Source organism: Ambystoma mexicanum, chromosome 13 (genome assembly GCF_040938575.1).
Source record: "Ambystoma mexicanum isolate Mex_15411 chromosome 13, UKY_AmexF1_1, whole genome shotgun sequence".
NCBI lineage: Eukaryota > Metazoa > Chordata > Amphibia > Caudata > Ambystomatidae > Ambystoma > Ambystoma mexicanum.
In genome coordinates, this window is record NC_090938.1 from 591987105 (window position 1) to 592015012 (window position 27908).

General features: G+C 43.7%; 1 long non-coding RNA gene across 1 annotated transcript; it reads right to left on the reverse strand.

Annotated features, from left to right (window-relative positions):
• Nucleotides 1–102: 102 nt before the first annotated feature.
• On the reverse strand, nucleotides 103–27850 carry LOC138521519 (uncharacterized). The gene is made up of 3 exons (XR_011283068.1): nucleotides 27807–27850; nucleotides 17332–17473; nucleotides 103–9556 (listed from the first exon to the last, which is right to left on the reverse strand). It is a non-coding gene; the product is annotated as an uncharacterized lncRNA (long non-coding RNA).
• Between the last annotated feature and the right edge of the window lie 58 nt (nucleotides 27851–27908).

Genomic DNA, 27908 nt, shown 5'->3' on the forward strand with positions numbered 1-27908 from the left:
AAGACACACACAATGAGGAGTACAGGGGACACCTTTGGGGTTTAGCTACAGACACAACATAACCCAATCCAAAGTGCCAAAACGTATGTGCTCTTATATTTATTTAAAAAAAGAAAAACAGAGAATGACAGTTTTAGAAACACAGTCACACTTCCAATAATTTGCAGATGTCTTATCAATAGCACAATACTTAAAGCTCATTATAAACACATTTTCAGCAAAACAGTGTTAGAAATACAGTATTTGTGAACTATTAAAACTAACTTTCATACATTTGAGATCTTACAGAAAGGACGTTAATGAAACAAAGTACTATTCATCTTTTTGAAGCTCTCAATGTCATTGTTGTAAGAGGGATTTGATATATTGTAATGTATTGTATATTTCTATCCTTTAGAATCCATGGCAATTAGTTTTGCTATTGTTTGTATTTCGTCCAGATCCATGATATTGTTATGTATATCACAGAGCAATATGATTCATTCTTTTCTGAGATGTACTTGAACACACTCAGGTCTTCCGTCGTCTCAAAATACTAATGCTTCACTGAGCCTCACGGGAAGGAACTTGAACAGTGTAGAGGATGTGCAGTACCTTCACCTGTGCAAAGAAATCTCTTTCTCTGGGAAGATGCATTCGAAACATATCTACCAGTTTTTAGACTGAAGAATACTTGTGGATGCTTGATAAGGTTGCCAACTGTGCAGAGAGGAGGACACATTAGATTTCTGGGTGTTTCACAATCATTTCACAGCTTCTGCCTGATGAGTGGAATGGAAGAGGTCAGAAGGGGTAGTTGGGGAGAGTGAAAGAAGGGAGTGGTGGACAGGAGGATAGTTGTTAACAAATTAGTATGAGAGTGGTGGAAAACCTATGATATGGGAGGAGGAGCATTTAAGAGGGAGATAGCGGTATAGATAATGACCCAAAAGAGGTTGATAGATCCAATTGCTAGTTTGCCTATTACTATGCCTGCTGCAACATTTTAGACTCCACTTAGAACAAGCACTGACAAGGCAAATAGTGGTGGCTGACATATAAGCATTTTATGTGCATTGGTGTTAATCTCCAGGTACCTATGCTAATTACCAGCTATTTCAATCATAGGCCCAGAAAGTACAACAATTTGTCAGGTATTGGCTTGATCTTTCTCTGGTACTCACTCGATGCACAATATAGTGCTACCCCATACGAAGTAATACAATCAAAAGCCCAAGTGCTTACAACATTTCAAAGTTTTATTATCAAAATGCAAGGTAGTCATACCATCACCAGGTACCAACATTTGTACATCAGGTTCTCACACAGTTACCATTCAGTGCCCAGGTGCTCAATCAATTATCAAGGCTATGCAAAATTGCATAGTAGAGCCTGTGTCCACGATGACCAGTTAGTGCCAGACTCCATTATGTCCAGTTAGCAAAGACGTGCCTGACTATATTATGCCCATTTAGCATACGAGTGCAAGATTCTGTTTCACTCTATTATGATGTTAATGTAAGGTTCCACCAGGTACCAATATGCCAAGTTATCATATGCAATGGCAGATTCAAATATTCCCAACTTGCACAGTGATGCTACATTCAATTATCTGTAGTTTTCACAGTAGAGCAAGATAGCATTATGAACACCAGCACAATAAGCCCAGACTTCAACATGCTTGGATAGCACTGCACTTACATATTCTGTAGGGTATGTATGTGTGTGGTGCAGTCAGATGTATGTGTGTCATGCTATGGGCAGCAGAAGTGTGCAGTGCAGTGCTGTGGTGCTGTATGCACAGCTGGGTGAAGTGTGGGCATTGCTATGCTGGGGGTAGTGTGTAGTGCTGTGATGGAATGCTGTGTGTGTGTGTGTAGTGTAGTGTCTGTATGCGCAGGGTTGGGTGGAGTGGGGTTGGGGGTATGCACAGTACTGCATTGGGTGTATATACGCAGTGCTGGGTGGTGTGGGTGTCCAGTGTAGTGCAGTGTATGTGCAGTGCTGCAATGGTGTATATGCATTGATGGGCAGTGCTGCCTATGCAGCTCTGGCATGTTTATTGCCAAAGCATACTTGGGCATATGCTGTGCCTGCTTCATACTTTACAATTAAAGGAGTTTCTTGATGTTCAGCACATCTCAGAATGCATGTCCTTTCAATTTACATAATTAATCAAAAAGAACAATGTGCCTTTCTAACACTTTTTAAAGAGGTTCCTATTTGACAACTTTCAGCCAAAATTAAAAACAAGCATTGGCAATGCCGCCATGTTGGGCATTTGTGTGGGCATGGGAAAGGCACTTGCCAGGCACTGGTGTAGTGATATTGACTGGCCATTGATGGCAGCAGGTGAAAAATGGTGCAAATATCTGGGCATCTAATAGCAGTGCTTAACAAATGCCTAATACCTACACAGAAGCCAAAACTTTTGGATTTGCTAGTCCTTGTTTTGCATAGGACGTCACTGAAGGACACGCATAGTGCTTATAAATCGATTGGCCGAAGGCAGATTTGGTTAAACATTTTTTTGACACCAGTTGCGCGTTTACCACCAATTAAGTCATTGGGCCTTATTACGAGGCTGGTGGTAACGGATTACCGGTGCCGGTAAGGGCACCGGTGCCGGTAATCCCTTACCGCCCTACTACAAGTTCCCTTTGCGGGTCCTCCCTTAACGCCTGGTTTTTCCTGGCGTTAAGGATGGGACCCGCAAAGGGACTCTGGAGCTAATAACGGTACTGCAATTTGCGGTACCGTTATTAGCGCCTTCCCCATTCCCATATGGGGGCTCAATGGGAATGGGGAAGGGCCCTGGTGAATGGGGAATTACCGGTCCCACCAACTTTGGGATGGACCGGTAATTGCTCCATTCACCAGGGCGGAGTCGGTAGGGTTTTGTAGGCAGCCATGGAGCTAATAGCTCCATGGCTACCTCCAACCTCGTAATGTGGCCCATTAACTCTCAGATGACTGCTTTGAAAAAACATTGGCAGGCACTTGGAATGCAAAGTTTGACAGTAAGACTTGTTTAAAGTGAGCTCAAAGAGTTTCTATAAGGAGTTGTTCCTTCAGGTGGGGAGGGGCAGGAACTAGAAAGGAATGGCTGTAGGGATTAGCATGGCCGTGGGCAGTCAATGGGTGGGCAAAAAAACAAACAAAATGTACAACCTTTGTGTCCTTCCTCATATGCCATTTCTCCCTAGCTGTACTCTAATGCAATAGTTTTGGTTTATAGGTGGCTTATAGGTGGCGTGAGGCCAAAGGTGGATCATTAGAAAAATTCAATGGGCCAGATTCTCAAAACCTTTTGGCGCAAGGGAGATAGGCTATCGCATCTACTCAAATGAGCCAAAAAAAGTAGAAGCCCAATTCACAAAGGTCATCTCAATAAGCGCAACCTAGATGCATACAATCAGATGCCCCTTTTCCCTCTTTGTGCATTTGCGCAAATAAGGGGCAGTTTCAGGGCATTTAAATGCCCTGAAATGGGGGACGTCCCACTGCGCTGGAGTGGAAACAGGCACAGGAGGGAGGCTCAAGTCATGAAAGGGTAATTTTCTCACTCTGTCATGATCTATTTTTTTTAAGTGTTGACAGTCACTGGAATTCCTCAACAAAGGGACAGATGATCTAGACAAACACACAGAAACAACCAACCCCATCAAAGTGGCAGAAAAACAACCCACACACCCCACCCCCACTGGACCACCAGGAAAAGCATCCAACAACAAGTCATCCAAAACACACATGCTACACTGGAGCCTGCTCAACGTACGATCTGTGGCAAAACACAACACAGAAATGTACGACCTCCTAAGCAAAGGCAGCATTGACACCCTCTTCCTCACAGAAACATGCCTTTCAGACAACTATATAGTAATCGCTCATGAAGCCATACCTGGCAACTATAAACTAATAAAATGGGCCTCTTTATGAGTCTGGTGGTAGCCGTGCCGTTAAAAATGGCACGGCTGCCCCAGAGTCATTTTTTTACCGGCTCCCGGCAATGGGGACTCACCGGGGCATTACAGCTCTGGCGGTCCCGGTAATTCCTCATTGCCGGGTGCCAGTAAATATAACTCCCCATTCCCATTTGAGTCTGATAGGACTCAATGGGAATGGGGAGGACGGATGCACCAGCACCATTCATGAATGGTGCCTGTCATCCATCAAGGTCTGCGAGCAGGTGCTTTTCCACCCGCCAGGTCAAACCTTTACCTTCAACAGACATAGAAAACGACAAATCACTCTTAGTCAACCTCAAACTCAGCGAACCATCCAATCTACCCTTCCTTCATATCTAGAGACTGCCCAGTGACAACCTTAACTTTGCCCCAAAACCCACTGATGCCATAGCAAAAGTAGCCATTAATCATGACAACATCATCATTCTGGGAGATTTCTATGTTTGGTTTAAAAGGGAAAACAAAACCACAACTAGCTCCATCAGTGCACTACTGTTAAATCTCCATTTCAAACAAATGGTGAACGGACCCACCCACGGAGCTTGACACGCCGTAGATGCAATATTCTGCCAGGATGGACTCTCCACGTCTGCTCCATTGGTAACAATTATCTGGAGGGACTATGAAATGATCCCAAACCATACAATACCCACTAACATAAAACAACCAATGACAAATAAAAGAAACAGAAAAAAAGGCTTGATCTAGAAACTTTAACCCAACAACTAAAAATCACCAAACTTGAATCCTCCCAACTACACGAAATAACAACAGACACTGTTGAAAAGAAACTTCACACCTGGCTCACAGATGGGTTGCACGATCTGAAACTCTTGAATGGTTTGCGCCTCCATGCTCTTGGAAAAACTGCAGAATCGTTGTCAGACCTATTTGCTGTTATCTACACTGTTAATTGTATCATACGTACTGACTCTGCCTGCGAAGACTGTTATCGTTCAGAAACTCAAGGGCTGTTGTTTTTCTCCCCTTTTTCCCTCCCCCCTTGAGCGCTTTGAAACACTTGCCTTGTGTATGGGCGCTTTACAAATATACATTACCATATCATTACCATGGGTTAGTACCATTGGAATCCTTAAAAACCTTTAAACAGACACCGAAAAAAAAGTAGTGGCTAGATGGTTCAACGAGAAACTGTGAGAACCCAAGAAAATAAACTGTGAACTAGAAAATACATGAAGAAAAAAACCAACTGAACAAAATGAATCTATACAAATCGTCTGTCTTTAAAGCCAAGACAGCAGACTACGCTGCAAGAATCCAATCAGCAACAAACCCCCAAATGAAAATTGACAGAATTATCAAGGATATAAAAAAAACTCATGCAGCACCAACACTGTACGGTAATGTTATGTTAGAGTATCGCACACCACCTAAGAGCAAAAATACACTCAATCCAGCAAGCTATAGAGGCATCCAGTAGGACCACTAACAACACCCTCCCAGAAACAAGAACCCCAATACCAGCGCAGCATTCACCCAATTCAAACCAATTAGCGAGGAATCCTTCAGCAACCTACTGAAAGAAACCAACAGGGCTGGGTCCCCTAGAGAATCATGCCCACTGTATATCTACAAGCAGCTACTTACCCATAAAACACCAGCTCTTTAAACCCAACTACTAATTAATCTATCTCTGAACACTGGAATAGTACCAAAATGATACAAATCAGCCTATATTAAGCCACTCTTAAAAAAGGAGGCAGGAAAAACAGATGACCCTGTCAACTACAGACCTATTTCAAACCTACCCTATCCGGCGAAACTATTGAAGAACCACCTGTACAAAGAACTGCACAACCATGTTCTTGAGCAATCCCAGGTTGGTTTCATACTATTGAGAGAAACTGAATTAGCACTCCTCTCAATATGGGACAACCTAAAGATGAATGCTGACAGCAACACCCAATCTGCCCTTATACTACTGGACATATCGGATGCCTTTGATACAATCAAACACGCAAAATGAATCAAAAGACTAGTTGAATTCAGCATTCAAAACACAGCACTTCAGTGGCTGAAATCTTTCCTCACCAACAGAACCAAAAGAACCTACCAACCTCTGTTCACATCCAAAACAAAAAACATTACCTGCGGTATAGGACAAGGATAAAGCCTCTCTCTACTTCTCGTCAATATCTACATGGACCCTGTAATGAAGCTCATACAAACTCATGGACTGACATCCTACAACTATGCAGACAACACCCAAATGATTTTCAAGCTGACTACTAATTAGGAACCTAATAATGCCCCCAATAAATGCCTTCTGGTATAAATACCTGGAAGGCAAACAACAACCTTAAACTAAAACCAAACAAAACAGAAATAATGATAACCCACGAGACAACAACCGAAAACAGACATCTCTCACCTGGCCATCGAGTATGGGAACTCAAACTGAATCGTCAACAGTGATACAAAACCTGGGAATACTCGGAGAGTGGTCTCACCTTGGAACCCCAGGCCAAACAGGTAAAAGCAATAGCAAACAAATGTTTGTACCATTTTCGACTAATAATAGGGATTCTCCCTTACACCTTCTTCGCACACTGAACCCTTGTCATCATCTCATTGGTATTATCAAGAGTAGACTATGCAAATAGCCTCTACCTAGGAATGCCCGAACACCTCACCAAAGTACAACACGTCCAAAACACAGTAGTAAGACTACTCCTAAGACTAAATAGAAGAAATCACATCACCGCAGCCCTGAGAATTCTACATTGGCTACCAGTCAGGAATACATCAATTTCAAATATCTCTGCATTGCCAATAGATTGCTACGCAGACAAGGAGCCAAATTCCTCCAAGCAGAAATCACCCAATACCAACCCAGAAGAACCTTAAGTTCTAGCACCGACCTCCAAATAGAAACAAGATACTATAAGAAAACAAAACTACTAAAGGTACTGCCTTCTCCATTCTCATAGCTAAACTATGGAACTTGATCCCGGAGGAATTGAGGATGATGGAAGACCACCTAATCTTCTGGAAACAGTTTAAAACCTGGTTATTCAACTTGCTGAGATAATAACTTATCAACAACTATACAAGAATCACCCTCATGGGCGGGCCATTTCAACCCCATACAATACCCAAATCACAAACACAAAGGCTTTGCAACTCTAGCACTGAGGGACATCACCATGAGGACCCCTACACTGAACACTCCTCTATTCTCTGACTGATGTTTCAAGAAACACACACACAAGTTTGCATAACAGATCAGGAGTACCCAGCAAACCCAATAACCCCTGGACCAGACCCAGCCCCTCTAGATAATTACCTACTCCAGTGACAGCCAACAGCCCTATACACAATAATTTCTACTATATTAATCTATTTCCTTTCTAGTAGTCTTGTCCCACGAATACAATTCTAAACACACGCCAATGCAAAGGTGAATGCCCTACAAAAAGAAAACACTAGCATTGCTGCACAATATCCAGTGACCACCTAACATCCTACTAACCACTTCTTATCTACCACCCTGCCTCCCTCCCTCACCACCCACTTACCACTCATGCCCAGATGGCTAACAAACCACCCTGCTAAACACCCAAACCGTACACCACTCTCAAACGAACTCAGAAACCCCAATAGCCTCCAACACTCAACACCGCAATCACAGGATGCCGCCCATCCGGAAACAAACATCCAGTGTACGAAACAAAGCATATCCAGAATGTTACCTTACAGAGCCACAAGAGTGCCTAGATACCATGGAAATGGCAGCAGAGCGCAGTATAAATCAACTTAACATAACAAACCATTTCCTTTTACCAAACAGGGATGGAAATACTTTTTTACATGGACCGTCTAAGTGAAATGCGCTCCCAGCAATCGTGGTTGCTGGGAGCCTGTTATGCATTAGTGTCGGAAGCACGCTCCCAAAACTAATGTATACAAGGGAGCTTGACAGGGCTTCTTTGTGCCACTGTCCGACCCCTCCAGAAATGATCAAGTCACCTTTGTGAATAAGGTGATCTGAGCAATTTTGAAAGCAACAAAAATGAAATGAGTGCCTTTGCTGCACTACTTTAATTTGCGTCACTTTTTGAGAATCTGGCCAAATGTCCCATGATTTAATATTTCTCCTAGTTAGAGAAGGAAACCTAAATAGTGGACTTCTCTGCTAAACTCTCTGTTTCTTAGAATGTGACATTTTGCATAGTAATAGTAATATTTTATTACAAAAGCTTTAATAAATTACACAATTACATACATGTTATTTGTATATTAATACTTGTACTCTGAACTATACAGTAAATGCTACTTTGTGTACTTACCACTCACATCTTTTCACTGTCTTTGAAAAGACGCTCTGCAGATTATCATTGATGTCTGGGTTTTGCCCTGCAGCCTCTTGCATAAAGGTAGAAGGGGTTGTGACAGCATCCAGCTGTCCATCCACTAATCCCTTACTCTACCGAGACAATGACCTTACTGAGCAATTAATTGGAAGCTAAGCAGCACCTGTATATATTTCAAGCATTTGGAATAAGAAAGACACATTTCTAAAAAGATGCCCTGCTTTGCAATTGGAAAATAAAGTGTTCTTCTTTCCACATCCTCAGATTGTGGGGGATAAATCATACTGTATCCCCCCTGCTTAAACTTGTAAGGGGATTTATCACCCCTGTCCCCCCACATTCACTACGTCCTTGATTCCAGGCATTCATTTGAATATAACCATTGCATGTTTCCCCTCTCACCCGCTTTCATGGAATTAGCCAAAGGCTCAGTTACACTCATGCACGCATCTGATTTCATGCACAACTCGAATGACACTTTGCATAACACTTCTACCATAAGAATGCAGCTACCTCTCACGACAAAAATTTGAACTGTAGCTACATACATAATTGACTATCCTCTTGCACACCCACTCCAGTTCATTTCTCTAGTGTACCTCTGTCCACCCATCCACATGCCGTTTAGATATGGGTGGATAGCAGGGAACTTGGCCACCCCTCAGAACCTTTAATGGTCATAATGCACACATGCATAATAGCACCTCCCAATTTCCCATGCTTTGTACTTAGGTTCCTCCAAGGGCGTTCAACTAACAGCGTGTTGGGACCATGCCCATGGCGAAAGGTGCTATACAAATGACAAATTAAATGAATGAACAACCTTTAAGGAAATCAAGGATGCTCGGTCCTGGTGCACTCCAATATCTGTGGGGAACAAGGGTCTTTTTCGTTAACTTTGTCCCATTGTCTTGATGATTAACCTTGTCCTGAGATATTCGGATATAAAAGGCAAAATCAGAAACACAGCAATTGTATCTAAGCAAAATGATGCAACTGAACACGTGATACAGGAAGTCGAAGAGCTATGCATGGGGTCATCCGTTCTTCCAGACGATGAGTGCAACGGCCGGGGCGATCATACAGATTGGCACAAGGGTCATGGCAATGATGTAGGCAGCCGGTGGATCACTGTATGGATCACTGGGGGGTGCGCAAGCTGAGAAATATTCCAAGTGAATTAGATGATAGATCCGGTCCGACTCAGGGTTGGGCCAATAGCAGGCCAGTTTATCTGAAATGTGCTCGATACAAAAGGTGAGATTGTGGTACGTTCTGCAAGAGGAATGGCGAGAGACAAGGTTGTCAGCACATGCGATGTTGTCACATGGAATGTCGAACGGAACACGTATTCCATCTCTTTACCTACTTACACAATTCAGATCTAGAAGCAAACATTAGAGCCATTGTTCCTGATGAACTTTAGGAATCCAAACCTCTGTAAACAGAGGATAGGAATCCAAACTTCTGTAAACAGAGGATAGGAATCCAAACCTCTGTAAACAGAGAAATATTCGAATGTGGTGGGTCATTCAGATTATCACGTGTAAGGATCATCCACCCAATCTCCCAGTACAAAATAAATATACATTTTACATTTTGTATGTGGTGCTGCTGTCTCTTCCATGTAGTATGTTGCATGACAATCATGGGGAATCTAGAAGCTTGTACCGGGCAGTCCGGAAGATGCTGTGTCTGCTGGCCACCCTGGTCACGGTACCCATAGATGCCCAGTAACGTCTACCAATATCAGGGATGTATGAGGAATAAAGGATGCAGGGCTACTATGCCTTCAGAAGTGCCACACATTGGGAATGTGGATCGGCGTTCACCCCTGAGAGTAAGAGATCTTAAAAGAGCACCAAACAAGGTAATGTGGTTGTTTGGGTTCTATGTTCTTTCATTACAAATGCCTTTTAAAAGTGTACAAAATTACGAAAAATGTCATCTAATTTTTTCATTTTTGGAGGGGTTACTCCCCCTAGTCCCGCCTACCCCACCTATTTTTAGCTATTCCCTACCCCCAACCCCTTATCTGCCCTTTCCCACCCCCCAAACATTTTGTTTACATTTTTCGTAATTTTGTACCCATTTAAAAGCCAGTCATAAAAATGTCTGGCGATGAAACAACGTTGTACCGTTGTTTGACCTTTCCATGTGCAACCAAAGGGTTACCAAATACCCACCGATAACTCTCAACCCTGGGAATTGCGAGTTGACCAATTCCAAGTGGTTTCTCTGAGGTCCAGTTGTTGGTGTATACTAGATATTTCGACATCACGTGACCTGGTGTGGCAAATAAATGAAGTTGATTCTAGCTGTATCTTTGAATTGGATACTGGTGTCTGGCTGTCTCTATTGGTATAACTTGGTAGTTTAATTTGGCCAGTAGACTTCCCCTTGTTTTAAAACGAGACATTACACATCTGTTGTTCAAACATCCACCTGCCACAACTGAATCAATTAGAAGCCATTTGCAATGGATCAAGTGGAATTCCCGCCACCGTCCTATTATTTGTAGCACTGTTGCATTCTGGTTTTGCTCTCCCTGCTTTTCCACTACCCACTCCATTTCCACATCCCTGCATTGTACCCAAAATGGCGCAAATTCCTCCATTAATTATTATAAAAACATTACAATATTTCCACTACACAGTAGTTGCAAAAATCAAAGCAGAAACAAGGACCCCACCGATCTACCAGTTGCTTAGTTATGGGTCCCTTTCAACAAGTTTGGTCGATCCTGGGCAATGCTGCAGGGCCTCCCAAAGCGAGGCAGGGTAACCAGTGCCCCATGGCTGGCTAGGTTGGGGAGAGGGGGAGCAGCAGCCCAACAAATGGGCCAGCACTTTCCCCTCTACCCCCATAATACTACAAAGGCGAGCACAGTCGCTGCATCAGGAAACACAGAGGGAGGGGCAGGGTGTTAATCACCCTGCCCTACCCACACAGGGATGCGAAACATCAGGGCCCACCAAATACAGGAAGTGGGCGGGGGAGCTAGGCTCAGGCACCATAAGGTGCAATTAGCTGTCAGCAGATGCTGGCCGGGGGCTGGCAGTACAGCCCCCACTACACAGAATGACCCAAGAGGCAGCCCCTGGGTCCTATATAATGGCTGCTGCAGCCATAGACAAATCAGTTTGTGGACCCTGCACGGGGACCCAAACCAAAGGGTACTCTGTTCACTCAGAGTCTCTTCTTCTTTTTTGTTTGTGGACTCTGCACGGGACCCAAACAGTCAGGAGGTTCGCTGTTCACTCAGCGTCCTCCACTCTAAGCTGAAATCCAAGCTAAACAACAAGCTGCAATGTTTGCTGCGCACTCAGCATGGGCAGTCTGCTCAGAAGATCCTGCTTTGCATGCGGCGTCACACAGGAAACTCGGCCTGGCAAACGAATTGTGGATAACTTTTAAACGGACTACAGCTTCCCCTCCGCTTTTACTTTAATCCGGCAGTTCCTTCAAAGACATACGAGCGCGTGGGCCGGCCGGAGAAGGTTTGAAGATCCCCAGGGAGCCCAGCGCTCGGAGGAAGAAACCCAGTGCAGTGGCGACTTGCTACATTCTTTCAAGTAAGTTTCTGCCACGGCGCCGGGCATACACAACCCAAAGCCCTGCAAGAGAAGGTTCTCATGGCAACGAAACTGACGTAGTTTTAAAATATACACACAAACATGAAGCAGGCTCTCCGCGAGCTGATATTCACAAATTATAATGAAGCGGGGCTAATGTTTCACAAGCAATTATTAACGTTTGTCGTAGGCCCCACGAAGCAGGCTCTGCGCGAGCTGATATTGACAATTTAGCATGAAGCGTGGCTAATGTTACTCAAGCAATTATTAACTTTTGCCGCAGGCATCATAGAGATGCAGTATTGTGCACGGCAGGGAGTGCCAAACTCTTCACAAAGCGACAGGGCTGTTTGAATGCGACCACAGCTAACGTGGAAGCATCTGTTTACTATTATTATCATAATAATCAGCAGCGCTCAGATACCTGAGGGTTTGTAGCGCTATATAAATGCTAAATTATTATCCCACCCAACAACAGGGGCGGGCCAGGGACAACACGCAAGAAGCCAAATTACCAACAAACAAAACAGTTTCTCGAATTGCCAAAATGTTGCAGCACAGGCAGCGCCAAGACACAAGCCGTCCGCATAACACAGGAGGTTTGAGAGCGGAGCAAGGGACAAGATGATACCTTGGACCTCAGAAAAGAACTGTGAAACCACCTGTACAAAAGCCAACAGAAGCACAAAAAATGCTGTACGCCCAGACAGATCATGCTGGCGCACATTTTTAAAGCCTGGCAGAGACAACACACAAGCCAATGCGTATCAGCATCAGCCTGAAACAAAGATCACAAAAAAGGAGAACCTGCAAAAGGGATCTCCAACTAAATACAGATATCCAAAAAAACGGAGCTGGCAAAACATTTCTGTATGCGCAGAATAAACACAGAACCCTGAAGCAGGGTCAGCCTGAAACAAAGGCCACAAGAAAGAGAACCCGATGAAAGGGATCTCCAACTAAATACGGCTATCCAAAAATGGAGCAAGCCAAATATTTCTTTATACGCAGAATAAAAACAGAACCCTGAAACGGGGTCCAAAAACAACACACAACTAAGGAAAACCTGTACTCAGGGGACAGAGTTGCAACAACACTACTGAAGTAGTGCAACAGATCCAGAACACAGGCACGGAAGGGGGCAACGACAATACGACAAAAGAACACGGAAGCATCCAGAACATCGTGGGCCAGCAGTAAAATGCCAGGTGAAGAAGGGGTGACGACACCAAAGCCACATGGCAAGGTAAGTAAGATAGCACCCACACAGGGCACCATTATGACACAGATCCCGCACACCTTCCAATGGCACAATCAGCCAGGGCCCCAAAGTCACACACATGCAGGCAGAGGAACGTCGAGCCAGCCCCACAAACAGTTCAAATAACTGAAACTAACAGCTAGGACAGGACAGACAACCTAACAGTCAGGTATCACAGCAAGCAGAGCGCCTTGCAGCCACAACTGGCATAGAGGGTTGTCCCGGAGTCCAGTCCAGTTCATACCAAACACAGCCCAACAGACCCCAAGCATCAAAAGATGTACAGTCTAATATGGAAAACCCGCACAGAAAAGCAGAGCCGGGCCAGTTAGCACAACCACCGGCACACCTCAGGGGCAATAATAAATACACAGAGCCATAGTGAGAGCCGAACGATTATGTCAAAACCCAGAAACCAAGGCAACAACAAGCGAGAAGTGTTCCAGACCATCAAGACCCCCCACAACATACAGGTAGTACCCAAGCGGATGACCAGTTTTGCCAGCGGTTCGAGGTGGCTGAGATTGGAACAGAGCAGCATCAACACAGGGGACAGAACAGACAAACACAAATCAGGGGCCAGAATAAAAACCCCAGGCTTGCCGCTAAAGGCAGCCAAAGTAAAGATAGAAGATATATCCCCAAAACAAAGCCGCACCCTCCAACACGGTACAGCGAGTCAGATAGCACAACAAGTAGAGCGTGCACCCTGAGATCAGGGCAGGGCCTGCTGAAACAGGGTCGAACCCCGGCAGGGCCGAACTCAGCCTTTCAATTTTCTCTCAGGTCGAGAAAAGAGCACCACACACTGTGGAAAAGTAGCAGCTGTCAGATACCTGAGGGTCTGTAGGGCCACATAAGTAACAAAAACAAAACATGTGATGCACATGTGTCCAGAACAGAATAGAGAAGGAAATCAAAAGAGGTAGCGGGACATACAAAAAAATATGGTATATTTGGTAAAAGAAAGGCCATTAACACATGGCAAGTCAGGTTGACAGTACACCAAGATGGTTGAGAACTGGGTCAGAGCCTACCAGGCAGCAAAAATAAGTGGAGGAAAATACAAGCAAGAAACAGAAGACAAAAAAAAACCAACAACCGAAGCCGGGGGCCCGAAAAATGCAAGTAGCACTGAACCCAAACACGGGGTCTACAAAAATAATAAACAGTGAGGTTTAAACACTGCACAACACAACCGGCCAACGGCAGAAGGCCGGGGCCAGGGTGTTACAAACAGCACCGAACCTGAAAACAGGTTCAACAAAAAATTAAGATGCAGTGGGGAACAAACACCACATAGCACAACAGGCCAATGAAAGAAGGCTGGGGCCAGGGTGCTACAAACAGCACCGAACCTGAAATAGGTTCAACAAAATTAAGATGCAGTGGGGATAAACATCACATAGCACAACAGGCCAACGCCAGCAAGTCGATGCCAGGGTGCGACAAACAGCACCGAACCTGAAACAGGTTCAACATATTTATAAGCAGTGCAGAATAATCACCACTCAGCACAACAGGCCAACGCCAGAAGGCCGGGGCCAGGGTGTTACAAACAGCACCGAATCCGCTAAGAGGTTCAACATAATTGATAAGCAGTGCGGAATAAACACCGCACAGCACAACGGGCCAAACGCACGGGGCGGGGGCCAGTGTGCTACAATGTAGCACGGAATCGGAAAACAGGTTCAACAAAAATTAATAAACAGTGGGGGGAAAAGGTGCCTGGGTGGACAAACACCACACAGCACAGAGGAGCAGGCCAACCCCGCAAAGGGCCAGGGCCTGCGCTTCTAAAAAGTATAAATAACTCAATAATGTTCTAGATTAGTAATCAGGCCAACGCCACAAAGGGCCGGGGCCACGCTTCTAGAAGCTTCAAACTACAAAGTTTGTTAAAAATAGGCAAACAGGCCAACGTCACAAGGGCCGGGGCCAGAATGTAGCTAAAATAAAGATTAATTTAAACTGTTAGATTTTATGAACAAACACTGGAAAATAGGGCAACCTAGCCTTGATTGTTCCACCAAAAAGAGAAACAAACTTAGAGCAGCCATACAAAGGGAAACCAGAGGCCAGCACGCAATGCCGGCCCACACAAGCCAAAACCCCCACAGCGGTCAGCACCAGGCGCGTGAAAAGAAATAGCCTAAACTAAATGGGAACAGAAAATGCAGCTAGGAAAAAACAGCCAACAACTTTTGGGGGAAACCTGGACAGCCGGTAACCCATCCAGGTTGTGGCGGCACAGGCCAGAGGGGGTAACCTGGTTACTGTAATTATGATTATGTTTTGTTATGACCATAACTCTGCAATAAAATCCCACAGCCTTTTATTTCCAACACCTACCCAATGTCTTGCGTACTAGTACTACCTGGGGGACAGGGAATAAGCATGGGGACCGGGCTCATCGTCACCCAGGACATTTTACCTTCCCGAAGGCATATGGGTCCACTGGTTATTACCATCACGCCCAACGTTCCATGAATGGGCTACCCCTTAAAATGGCAGAACCATGGGACGGAGCAGTCGACGACTCAAAGACGCAGTTGGCTAAAACCAAACCCTGCAGAATCCTCACGTCTAGGGAACAGACCACAATAGTTGCACTCATGATCGTAGCGGGAAAAGTCAGTTGATGGTGGCCCTTTTTGTATGCTATGCTAGGCCATGCTTTGCTTTGCTGTGTTATGTTATGCTAAGCTGAATGAGGTTATGCTATTCTTTGCTATGCTGACGTTACATTACAAGGTATTCATAAGTATGTATGCCAATTGCAGGGCCGCATGGTGCTGATGGGTGTCTGAGGTGTGTGAGATGTCCACAGTCATGCTTCTTGGCAGAGTACGAGCTGCCAATATTGGGGTTCGCTAGGCATGGATTGCTGAAGGAAGATCATTCTCTTTAGACCTTCACCAACATTGTAGGCAACAGCGTGCGGTAGTGTGGTCATTTTTCGGCTAACGGTTTCTGAAAATATTAGGTTGCCCATCAGTCGTCCTATGGTGGTTATTGCCTGTTTAGAACTTGTGTGCAGTTCAGCCATGAGGTGCAGCCCCGTACTCATCGTGAGTTGCGAAAAAAACAGTGACCCAAAATAGGGCACTGGCAGCAGACAGTTGTTCTCTAGCAATCTATCCGCATGAATGTGTATGTACACTACGTAAAATACTGTGTTAAGGTGAGATACACGCTATCTGGACATTATCTCGGTGGGTCATTTTGCGAGACATGTAGACTGAATGCACGAGACCACAAACGTTTGAACACATGCGCGCTTCCTTTTACACCGCGATTTACCACTCTGTTCCCCTAAAAATGATCCTATCTATTTTACAACAAGATGAGCCCACTGAATGGGCTTGATACTAAAGGGGCTTCCTAGTGAAAACAAACAGTTCCAGTATTCTTTACCCATACCTGCAGGGTCAGTATATATTAGCACCCGGCATGGAGGAGGTAGTCAATCTGGAGGCAAGGAACGTGGGCTGAATCTCCCGATGTAAGCTTGTGTTCCAAGCTGCCTATGGCTGCTTCACCCACCAACGATCTTCCCCACACCATCCCTTCCCTTTCTTTCTTTTTCGCCCAACTTTCTGATTGCAGCTGATGCCGCTGCCGCATCTGCTGCTGCTTCAACTCCTGGTCCATTGTGGCTGCCATGAAAATGGAAGAAGGGCTGCATATGGAGTCTGGCCTTTCATATCCATGGCGACCATCTCACTGAAGTATTTTCATTCAATGAACGGGACGCCATGAGGTGTCTCGTTCATTGACGGAAAATACTATGCTCTCAGCACCCCGTGTTACCGGATTGGCAACCCGGGGCGCTAATAGCATTCAAATCTGTTCCGGCCTGCCGGATCCGTTGTTATCGGCCCGGGGAACCCTCATTAAATGACCTGGCTTTCAGTCAGGTCTTTAACTCGGGCCCCCAGGACGATAACACCCTATCAAGCCTGTCAGATTGGGTCTTAACGCTTAATTAAGAATAAGGATGGCAGAACGTCCCTTTGTTGGTGGTTTCGGGCTGTGTATTGTGACATCACTGAATTACTAGTTCCTTCAAAAATGCCAGCGCTTATATATGTCAGTGTCAAAGAAGTCAGAGGTACTGTGTATCTTTTCACCTCTTCAATGTTCACAGGGGGCAGATACCCTCAAATCAATGTAGATTGGACACTAACATACGTTTAATCCCATATACGTACCCAATGATATACGACCAGTCACACCAGTTCTCCTGCTTTACTGACATCATGGCTGCATTAAAGGAGGCCCAACAGTATAGGATCAACATTTCTGGATAGGTTTCAGAGCATCTGTTATCGCTGTCCATGTCTACAAGGAGGTCTGAAGAGAAACATACATTGTTAGCGGGTAGTTTTGATAAGCCATCAAACGTAGGTACTCAGATTATGTTCAGTGGGGTCAATTGACCAAAAACATAAGGGTTGCAGGAATGGTATAACCCGAACTTTGATTTCAATGTCATCACGGGAAGTGACATCACCAAACCTTTGACGACCAACTATACTATATTTTACAAACAATCCGTATTTTAAACCCCAGCATGCATCATGGTAATTAACAATGGCTCACACCAGGCGCAGGCTTCCAAAACTGCCAAAAACCTACCTTGCGTTAATTTGATTGGTTAAATAGCACAAGGCTACCAAACACTCTACAACAGGTGCTATATACCACCACACGAAGTTGCAATTACCACCTGTAGCACTGCCCCCGCCACCAAAATATGTCAACAATGGTGGGTGAAGTCTTACTCTGTGCGTTTCTCACTGGAGGGCTTTGAGATTCTGGCTCACTATTGGAGTTCAGCAATGTGTGGTCGAGTGGTTCATTGGGTTTCTAATGTGATTAGTTGTGCAGCACCCACCTCTTCAAGCATAAGAATCATGGATGAAAGTGCATCAATGCTGCACCCGCTCCTTCCCGCCAGCATTCTAGAGGAGGCGGTCCTGGAAGAGGAATGGCGGATGACTGCAATCCTTTGGCAACTCCCTTCCTCACTTCAATGTTAGCTTCTGAGTCTGTGAATCACAATACACCAGCAGACATGCACCGTGTCTATGCGCCGTCCAACTCCTTCCACTTCCATGACCTCATGGCGCTATCCTCGAGAGGATAGCTCAAGGGCACCGCGCTCCTCTTGAAAGCAAGACGACGCTGAGCAACACAGGTTCGATCCCCGGGTCCGTGCTTAGAGACCACTGGGTATTAAGCGCGTTATAAATAACCCATTACACTTATACATCAGGAACCGTAGCTCATGATGTCAGTGGAAGAACACATGTAGTCTTTGTGGACTATTGATGCAGGGTGGACAGGATAAAAGCATACATGGTGCATGTCTCTGCGAGAGTGTGCGACCTACTAGACAAGGAAGCAAGGGGCGGGGGGGCACATAAGAGACATCAGGCCCTTTCCTCATACTCGTGTTGGCGCTTGCTCTGGAGCATCATATGGCCTGACCATAGAGAAAAAAGATGGCAGCTTTTTTGAAGGAAGTGCTTTATTGAAGACAGTACAGTAGTGTCCCGATGCTCAAACATTGTGCCATTCCAGGCCCCATCTCCAACTGTCCCAGCCTGAATCCCTGCACTTGAACACTCCAAGCCTCCCGCCCTGACCCAGCGACTGTGAGACCCTTGCATCCGCACCACATGTATGATTCAGCACTGCTCATGAATAGAGTGAAAAGGTTTTCCAAACCAAAAAACTAGTTAACGTTGCATAGTTAAATCTACAAAAAGGACATCAAATATGGAGGGCAACATTATGATAAATGGTATTGTCTAAGCTCAAACAATGAACAATGAAGGGTATATTAAAGAATTCTTTAATTTGACCGATTTCCAAGGTATCTTTGGTGCCTTTCTATGTCTTTTTAGGTTTATAGCAACTATTGCAGGAACACTTGGAAAAGTGGAAACATGCTCAGGTAGGTATGGGGCATTTATTCTGCAGAATACTAAGGTGCAGTAATTACGATAAGCCCTGGTGTAAACACTAATGTTGCACTGGGTGTACAGTTATCACTTCCATTCCTTCCTCTCCTTGAACACATCCATTATTTTGTTCCTGTCTACTTCTTATGTTGGGGTGGTCATGAAAGGTCCCAAGGATAAAGAGGAGTTCATGTTGCACGTGCCATATTTGTGACTGGGGATGCAGTGAAATGGGTGCGAGGTTTCAATTTCATATGTATCCACTGTAGTTAAAAGTGAATTGGATAAGTTACTTTAAGTGTTTATTTTGGGCATGATTCATGGAAAAGTGCACATTTATCCCACAAAGCCTGCGCGCACCAAGACCAACTCTGCACGAGCTTGCGCGCAGAAGTATTTCTGCACGTTCCTCGTATTCACCCTGACAACATGCAAACCCCCATAATCCATTCCTGTACCCCGAAACACTGCATACACTCCCCCCTAACTTCGATCTGAACCCCGGCTGTGTACATACACCCCGAAATCCAACATGCAAACCCACCTCTGCGCTGTGATTCCTATGCACAAGTGCCTCTACACCTGCTTACGGGTGGCAGATCAGATGAGGGCTTTACGTGGCATATCGCTGGTGAAAGGTTACATGGTCGGATCCATGAATGCATATTGTTCCTCACAATAGTGGGTGTGTGATGGACTGCCTGTGGGTCGTCCCTCATAACGCCCACATTTTCCCTTGTTGTTCCTCATTTTACGAGGTATGCCCCCTTCCCTGCCCTCTGCACAAGCCATGCCCATGCTCTGCATGGTGTCTCGGTGCAAGGCACCCGCCTCTCGCAGAGACGTACTGAGCCTGCGCGAAGTCCCCACAAGGTACAGAAAAGTGCTGCACAGTCGATTGCATAAATCTACAAACAACAGGATTTTGCACGCAGTTTGGTGCACACATTTTCCATTCACTGCGCAAATAATTCCATGAATCGGACCCTTTGTGTTCAAGTTGATACATATTAGATTTGTAGAAAGACAAATGATAAATGTCAAAACCGCCAAATTAAATATAAAACACGGATTAGGTATGGTTTGCTACATAGTGCCTGGAAACTGGGTGACAGGAAGTTTTGTAATGTGAATGCAGGGAAGGGGACTCGTCATGGAAGGGCCACTGTAAAGGAGAGACAATATTTATTAAACTTGCATGCACACTAAGATAGATACAAAGACAATGTATGCATGTATACATAGTATGCTTTTATGAATACATTTAGACTCTTCAGTTAGCAGTTGCATGGTGAATTTCAGGTGGCTGGGAAAATTTGGTACTGCAGGGTTGAAGGCAGGGGGATGAGTTAAGATGAACTGAGAAGATGGGCAGCTAGCAATGAGCCAAGAATGTATGGCCTGGAAGTGTCGCATACAGCGAATTAAATCTCTTTTAAGCACATGGGAGCTTGTGGAAGGGGTCCGAACATTTGCTTTGACCAGTAATACATTTGGGGTGAGGGGATGCTTGAGGCCAAAGTGACCAATACTATTTGTATTGTATTGTTCGTTAAGTATGACGTTCATTCATTGCAGCATTTTTTGCCGAAAATTATTGGCTGAAAATATAGTTGAAAAATAGGTGCAGGGGCATATAAGGGGTAGGGTGCGGTGGGGAATAGGGAATATATAATAAGGGGGCATTGGGAAGACCCCCCCCCAATAAAAAAAAATATAAAACTTTTGCTGGCTTTTTTCAGGCAAAAATGTTCAGCAAAAAATGCTGTGAAGAAAAAAAACTGGGCATGAATGACCATAGAACCATTCTCAAAGAATGTGACTAGAGGCCATTCATGCTAAATTGGTAGTCGTCTAAATTAGAATGTTCCAGGGACATCAGTAAACCAAGGGCGGATGAGATAGCTATCAATAGTTCAAAAGGAACCTGTTTATTCTGGTCTCTCTCAAGTTGTTAAAGTATCCATGCGAACCATGTGCAATTACGATTAAGGTTAAAGGGCTCAGGCCAGTTGTTACTTGCAATGAATTATGTTTGCATATGAATGTGTAACCATGTCATGATGTCACAACCTACTATGGACTAATCCCAAGAAGGCGTATGCAATGAATATGATCTGAAGATGGTAGTTAAAATAATCAAAGACCAATGAGACTGGAAGAATTGGAGAAAGATGGGATTTCTTTTATAGGTTTTGTCCAACTCACATGTGAGGGTTGATTGGAATAAATTATATTGGAGTTTTTTTTACTGTTGGGAAAATGTATATAATGTGGTTCGCCGAGACTTGGGTTAGTTTGGGTCTGCCGTGTCATCGAGCTCCTCCCGTCACGATTGTACAATAAACTTGCTCTACGTACCAACGTGCACTCATTCCTTAAGTGTTGGGCCTGCTTGGGTTAAGGTGGTTAGGAGCCCATTCATACACTTCTATCCTCCATCGTAGAGTTTCCCTTGTTGGCTTTCTACCCGAGTACCTAACCACATGGCATTTAATCTCCATTTGCTTTTGTTTTGTTGTTGTTGGGAATTCTGTCCTTCTGTCTGCAATACAATCTGCCTATGTTACACAGTCTCTCCATCACAACAGGTTTTTCCCACAGCTGAAACTTGACCTTCAGTCATCCTTCTTTAGGGAAGCGGTCCGATAAGGGTCTAGCTTGAATGTCCGTATCTAAAACTGGGACATTTGAATGTTTTTCAGAAGCTTCTTGGGGTAAGAGGGCATGATGTCAGAAACCAGATCTGTCCCCAGGATATCTGGTCACCATACTCATACATCCACAAAAAAGATAACACAACATACACTCCACTAACTTCACACAAGACAGTGTGACATGTACAACACCACACAAATCTTTCTCTAGCTGCCCATTTCCAGTTTTGATATGGGCCTCGGGACAAAGTGCACATTGAAAGATGATGGAACGTAGAAAGGCACACTAAATAACAAAGTGAGCACTTTCCATGGCATATCTAAATGGAACACAGAACAACAGAAGCCTGTTGTTGTTCCCGTGCACTCTAAATGAGAAAGAAATCCTTCAGCATTTCATTTCATATTTCCGAGGGTCATATTACCATTATTAATATGTGCAATTATTCTCGAGTCAAGAAATGGCAATGCAACAATTTCTCGACTTGAGGAAAAAAAAGCAAAATAAATGGCTGCTGCGATCAGGAGAAGGGACTACATATAGTCCTTTCTCCTTTTCCATGGCGGCCAGTCACGGAAGGAACCCCGGAGCTGCGGTGGTTTCAGAGCCTTCTCGCTAGGGTAAGACCCGGACGAGGGCCAATGAGCCTGCTTGTAACAAGCTCATTGATCGTTGCCGGGTACTAATGCCTGATATGATATCAAGGCAGTGCCAGCAAATCCTGCTTAGGGAAATTGTATGGATTAGAGAGCAGCAGCATTGGACATACAGTATATACAAATAATTTCATGTCAATCATGCAAATAACATGAATATCGATCATAACAACTACAATATTGGTGAAACAATAACTTTTGTCATTGTGTAATTGCCATTAAATTAAAATCTGAACCAAGGCAACATTCATGCGGGCGCCGACTCTGTTAGTTATATCTCCTGTGGGCTTTGAACAATTTTTGGTACTTATATCTCTGTACAAAAATGTGAATTTGACAAGATGCAGTCTAGCTGCAGCAGCATTGACAGTTTATAGGGCGCAAATGCTATAGAACTTCACACTCATAACCACTGACTATTCCTATATAGTACAGTTCAAAAACTCTATTCTCTAAACTATCTAGGAAGACGCCTATCAATATATCCCACTAGGTACATAGTGCAAATGCCTCAGTGCAAAATCTACTTATAACACTGTGCAAAGTATCTATAGCAGCATAACAAAACTACAAAGTGCAAGTGCATTACACGTATTCAAAATCTGCCTGAATACACTGTAACGTGTCTATGCATTCGCCTACTGCTTGAACATTCTGTTGAGACCCAAAGTGTACGATTTTTCCTCTGGCTCTAACTAAGATTTCATAAGGAAAGTGGGTGCTTGAACAGGGATAAAGTGCTGAATTCCAAAAACCATTTCATCATAATAACTGAAAATAAAAGTCTATGGGCCTCATTATGAGTACGGTGGTAGGGGGTTAACAGCACCGTTAAGGATGCCGGTGACATTAACCCCCTACCGCCGCATTCTGAGGTGCCTTAGCGGGTCCCACTAAGGGCAGCTGGTTAGCGGGAGCCGCTAACGGACCAGGGAGCTAATAACGGGCCTGCTATTTGTGAGCCCATTATTAGCTCCTTTCCCATTCCCATTGAGCCCTATGGGGGCGCGAATGGGAATAGGGAATGGTTTTCAGAATGGGGACTTACCAGATCCTTCAAGGTTGGAATGACCCAGGAAATCCCCATTCTGACTACCCGGACCCGAGTTTGGAGGCAGCCATGGCACTAATAGCACCATGGCTACCTCCAAACTCATAATGAGGCCCTATGTGAACATAGAATACATTATGAAATACAGATCATTTGAAAAACACACATTTCTGAGTCAACATTAAGCCCAAATGGTTTCAAAGTATTCAATTCACAAATTAGCTTTGCCTCCCATCGTCGTAGTTTGAATTCTCTGTTTCCTTGCCTGTCATGCTCCCGGATGTGAGCCAGTCCTAAAATCTCATTTCTCTGTCATTACTGCTATGTTTGTCTATGAAATGTTGAGTTAAAGGATATCCCAGATCACCCAGATCAGCATATATATATATATATATATATATACAGGAAAATCCATTGAAGCCAAGTCACACACTCCACAGTGCCCCCAGTAAGCATCGCTTGATGTTCTCCTCCAATTCTCAGCCACAACAGCAAGACATTGTGGGTATGGAAATTAGGCAAAATGCAAACCTTTTTCTCTAAGAAATAGTCTTTAGCAACACCAAGAAAGTTATGGTGGGTTTAAAAAGGTTTTAAAAAAACCTTTCACCTGAAATGTGAAAACAAGAAAATCCATTGGAGCCAAGTCACACACTCCACAGAGCTCATATTAGAGAACTGTATGAACCTCGGTAGGGTAAGCACTGCAAATAGCTTTTCTAATTCAATTTTGAATTGAGAAATATGTATACATACACAAGTGTTTGCTCAAAGGATTTATTGCAGATGGAGAATGACATATAGCCTAACGATATATAAAAACAGCCTTGATATAAATGCAAGCCACTTACTAGACAACAATCTAGATAAGTCCTGATATTTTTAAATATGATTCAGATATGTTAAATAAGTTTGAAATAATTTTCTAAATGTGAACACTATGTTATTGTGATATTTCTAACAACAAATGTGAACAGGCTTTTCATTTAATTGCCCTTTGGGATGTATTGTTATATTAACTCGGGTTAGTAGGCATGATTATATCCATTAAGGATTATTTTTCTTACCTTAGTATATAAACTTTTGCTAAGTTTATATATTCTTTTTGTAGGAAAAGGATTGTCCCCTGGAAGAAGTGTTACAAATCTGAAACGTGTTTGGAAAGAATTAAACAGTCCCAAGTGCTGAAAATAGGTAATTGCTAAAAATGCATTTTAAACAGGTTTCTGTTGGGACTTGACCAACACATTAAATTGTTTATGTATAATAATACAATTTATTAATTTGATGCTTGTGATGAATTACTTTGAAACGCGTAATTATTGAACAAAGAAATACTTGTTGACTAGAAGTTGATAATATATGCACATTAAACATATATTTAAATCAAATGCAGTATACTGAAGGAATTATTTATCATGTATTTATTTTAGCATTTATCTAGCGCTACTAACCCTCAGGCATCTGAGCGCTGCTTATTTCCGAGTGCTCTACTCGTTGTGCCATCTGACCGGCTAGGTGCAAGAGACAACAACCGGGCCTCTGTTGTTCTTTTTTACCTTTAGATTAATTATCTGGTCCATGCTATAGGACCCTTTTTTCTCCTAGCACCAGAAAACGATTTAAACTGACCAATAGTTATTAACCTTGAGTGCTCCTAGATTTCCATCAGCACTATCCATTGCCACATCCCATGTACCTCTCTGTGCAGTAGGCGTAGCTCTAATTTGGGTGGTGGTAAAGTGCCACCCAGAATCCAAAACTAAAAATGATCGAGTTCAGGTGTGTGCTTCTCCTCCTTTAAATCCTACTTAAGAGTTCTGGAGATCACAGTTGATTGTATTTCTAATTGTAACCATCATATTCCACTGCAGTTCTTTGCCTCCAAAATGTGTAAACTACCTAACCAATCACATAAAAGGTGGCATTGTTTCCCAACAGTGATGTCACAGATTCAAATAATAAAGAAAAGTGCTCTGTATAGCACCAAAAGGTCCATCACATTAAAAATATATTGAATTCCCCGTAATTCATTTCAATTTAAACACATTTTAAAATCAGATCATCATTTTTACCAAATTGAAAAAAGAGCAAGGCAAATCAGAACCCGAACGATAAAAAAAAATCAAAATGGCCAAATAATCACTGCACCTCGTTGCAAGGGAAAACAAGATTCATCACATACAAACAGGTCTCAGACGGTCCAGTTGAACCAAACTGACATGTACCTCATCACCTCCCAATAAGTTTTAGGTTTTATAACGGGAAACTGCAAAATCTGAAGACATAGGTTACATAGTTATCCCACCACCCTCATTGGTTAGCACCTATAGAACATACTAATATTGCCCTATAGTCCCTGGACCGACCGGACACACCTTATCTTCTACTTTACTTTTGACTTTACTTTAAGTTATTTATATAGGGCAGCCATGGACCCATAGGTGTTAGGCCGCAGAAGGAACACAAAAACATAATAGCCAAAGGAGACCAACAAGCAGTCCTAGTATGAGATCATCAGTCAGATCTACATCGGAGTTTAAGAAAACAACCAAGTTTTCAGTTTTTTCTTAAAGAGGACTAAGAAAACCTGGCCTCGTAACTTCCGGAGTTCGCAGGTTCCAAGCCTTAGAGGCTGCAGTAAAGAAGACTCCATTTTCTACCTTCTTAGTTGTACATCTAGGAAGAATGAAGGAAATCTGGTTGCTAGCCCTGAGGGTTCTGCTGTTAACTTTATTAATAATACGGTCTTGCAGATAAGAAGGCATAAGGCCCAGTCTATATTTAAAGGTGATAACCAAAACCCATTCCCCTAAAAACATTGTCTAATGCATTGTCACTATTGAATCCAGGTGCGGGATAGGTTGTACGAACATATTGACACATTAATACATCATGGCAGTCACGTAATATACACCCCACCGATCCAGACATGATCAAAGTAAACTGGCGAGGCCAACTCCGCTTTGATAAGACAATAGGCCTTCTCATTATACCCGACGCTGTGGCACACAAGCTGCACCCTGACCTTGTTCTAGATTTATTGGCATCACCTCTGCTCCTCCTATCCCAAATCATGGAACGTTCCAGACACAGCTCCCCCCTTATTTCCTTCAACCCCCAGTTGCCCACTAATGATGTGACTGGGGTGCCGCTCTTTAGTCTGAATTTCAGGGATTTATTTGCTTCAGTTGTGTGTCTACTTGTAATTCAAATGGGATTACTGCTCTTAGGTGAGGGCAGTAGGGCACTCAATGTTCTCCTTGCCCCCTTGGCATCACAAAACCTCACACCCTATTCTCATGAATTTTTCCTTCAAAGGGTGCATCCCTACCAGCTCTCCAAGAAGCTAACATTCCATTTCCACCACGTTCAGGCCCTGCAGCTGGATATAATTAGTGATTATCTGTGCACTGTGGGTGTCTCTGACCTCGGCTTCTATCTTGGGGAATGACAGGAAAGGGGTTTTTTTTGGAACTGAGCTGAAACTGATCCGCAGCTTCACATCTGGGCCTGTGTTCTACTCTGCTCATCGTGTACTAGGCCTTAACATCCAATATGGCAACACTTCCGCCATGTTAACACGCATACCTCAATTCTACCAGAGTACCTTTCTCACTCCATCTTCCACTTGTGTTCAACTCTTTCCACACACCTCACTACAAAACATGATTTTGGGTACAACAACTAAACACAGGGCATATACTACTGCCCTATTTATACCCTATGCAACTGTAACATTAAAATGTTTGTTGCTCCTTCTGTGTTACTATATGTGGGTATGTAATATGTGCAGGGGTGGACTGGGAACCAAAAGAGGTCCTGAAAATAATTTTCAAAGTGGCCCCATATCACACATTTTCAGCAAGACCAACCCTTTCTTTACATTTATATGGGAACATTTGGAAATACAGTAGGTTGACACACAAAAGAGGCCCAGGGTGCAGAGGCATAGCAGAAAATCTCCAGAGTTCCCTATAGGCCAGTCCAGCTCTGAATATGGGTCAAAACGAACTTCAAATTGTGCAGATGACTGCATGTTTTTACACTTTGTAATATCAGAACCTGTCCAATTTAGGGCAAAAATGAGCACTTTCAGTGGTATGTTCTTTTAGAACGGGGGAGGGGGCAGTGGTAATGCTGTTACCACTGGCCGCAGAACTGTGCAGTATTTTACCCATCTGTGGTGGAAATTCTTTTACCGCTGTCAGTAGTGGGCTTTTATCACAAGTGTCCATAATGCTGTTTTTTCAATAATTGGGACTTTGATATGAGAGAGGAGAGTTTCTGGTCAGTGACATGTGAAGGTTATTTTGTGTGAGTTTTAGTTGATGAATAATGCCAATACCTACAGTCAGCTCCATAGTCCTCAGGTGGTGGGGTCTCTCCATCCCCTAGAAGAGCAAAGAGAACATATGAGAAGCCAGCATCTGGTAAAAGTGCAACAAATGCGA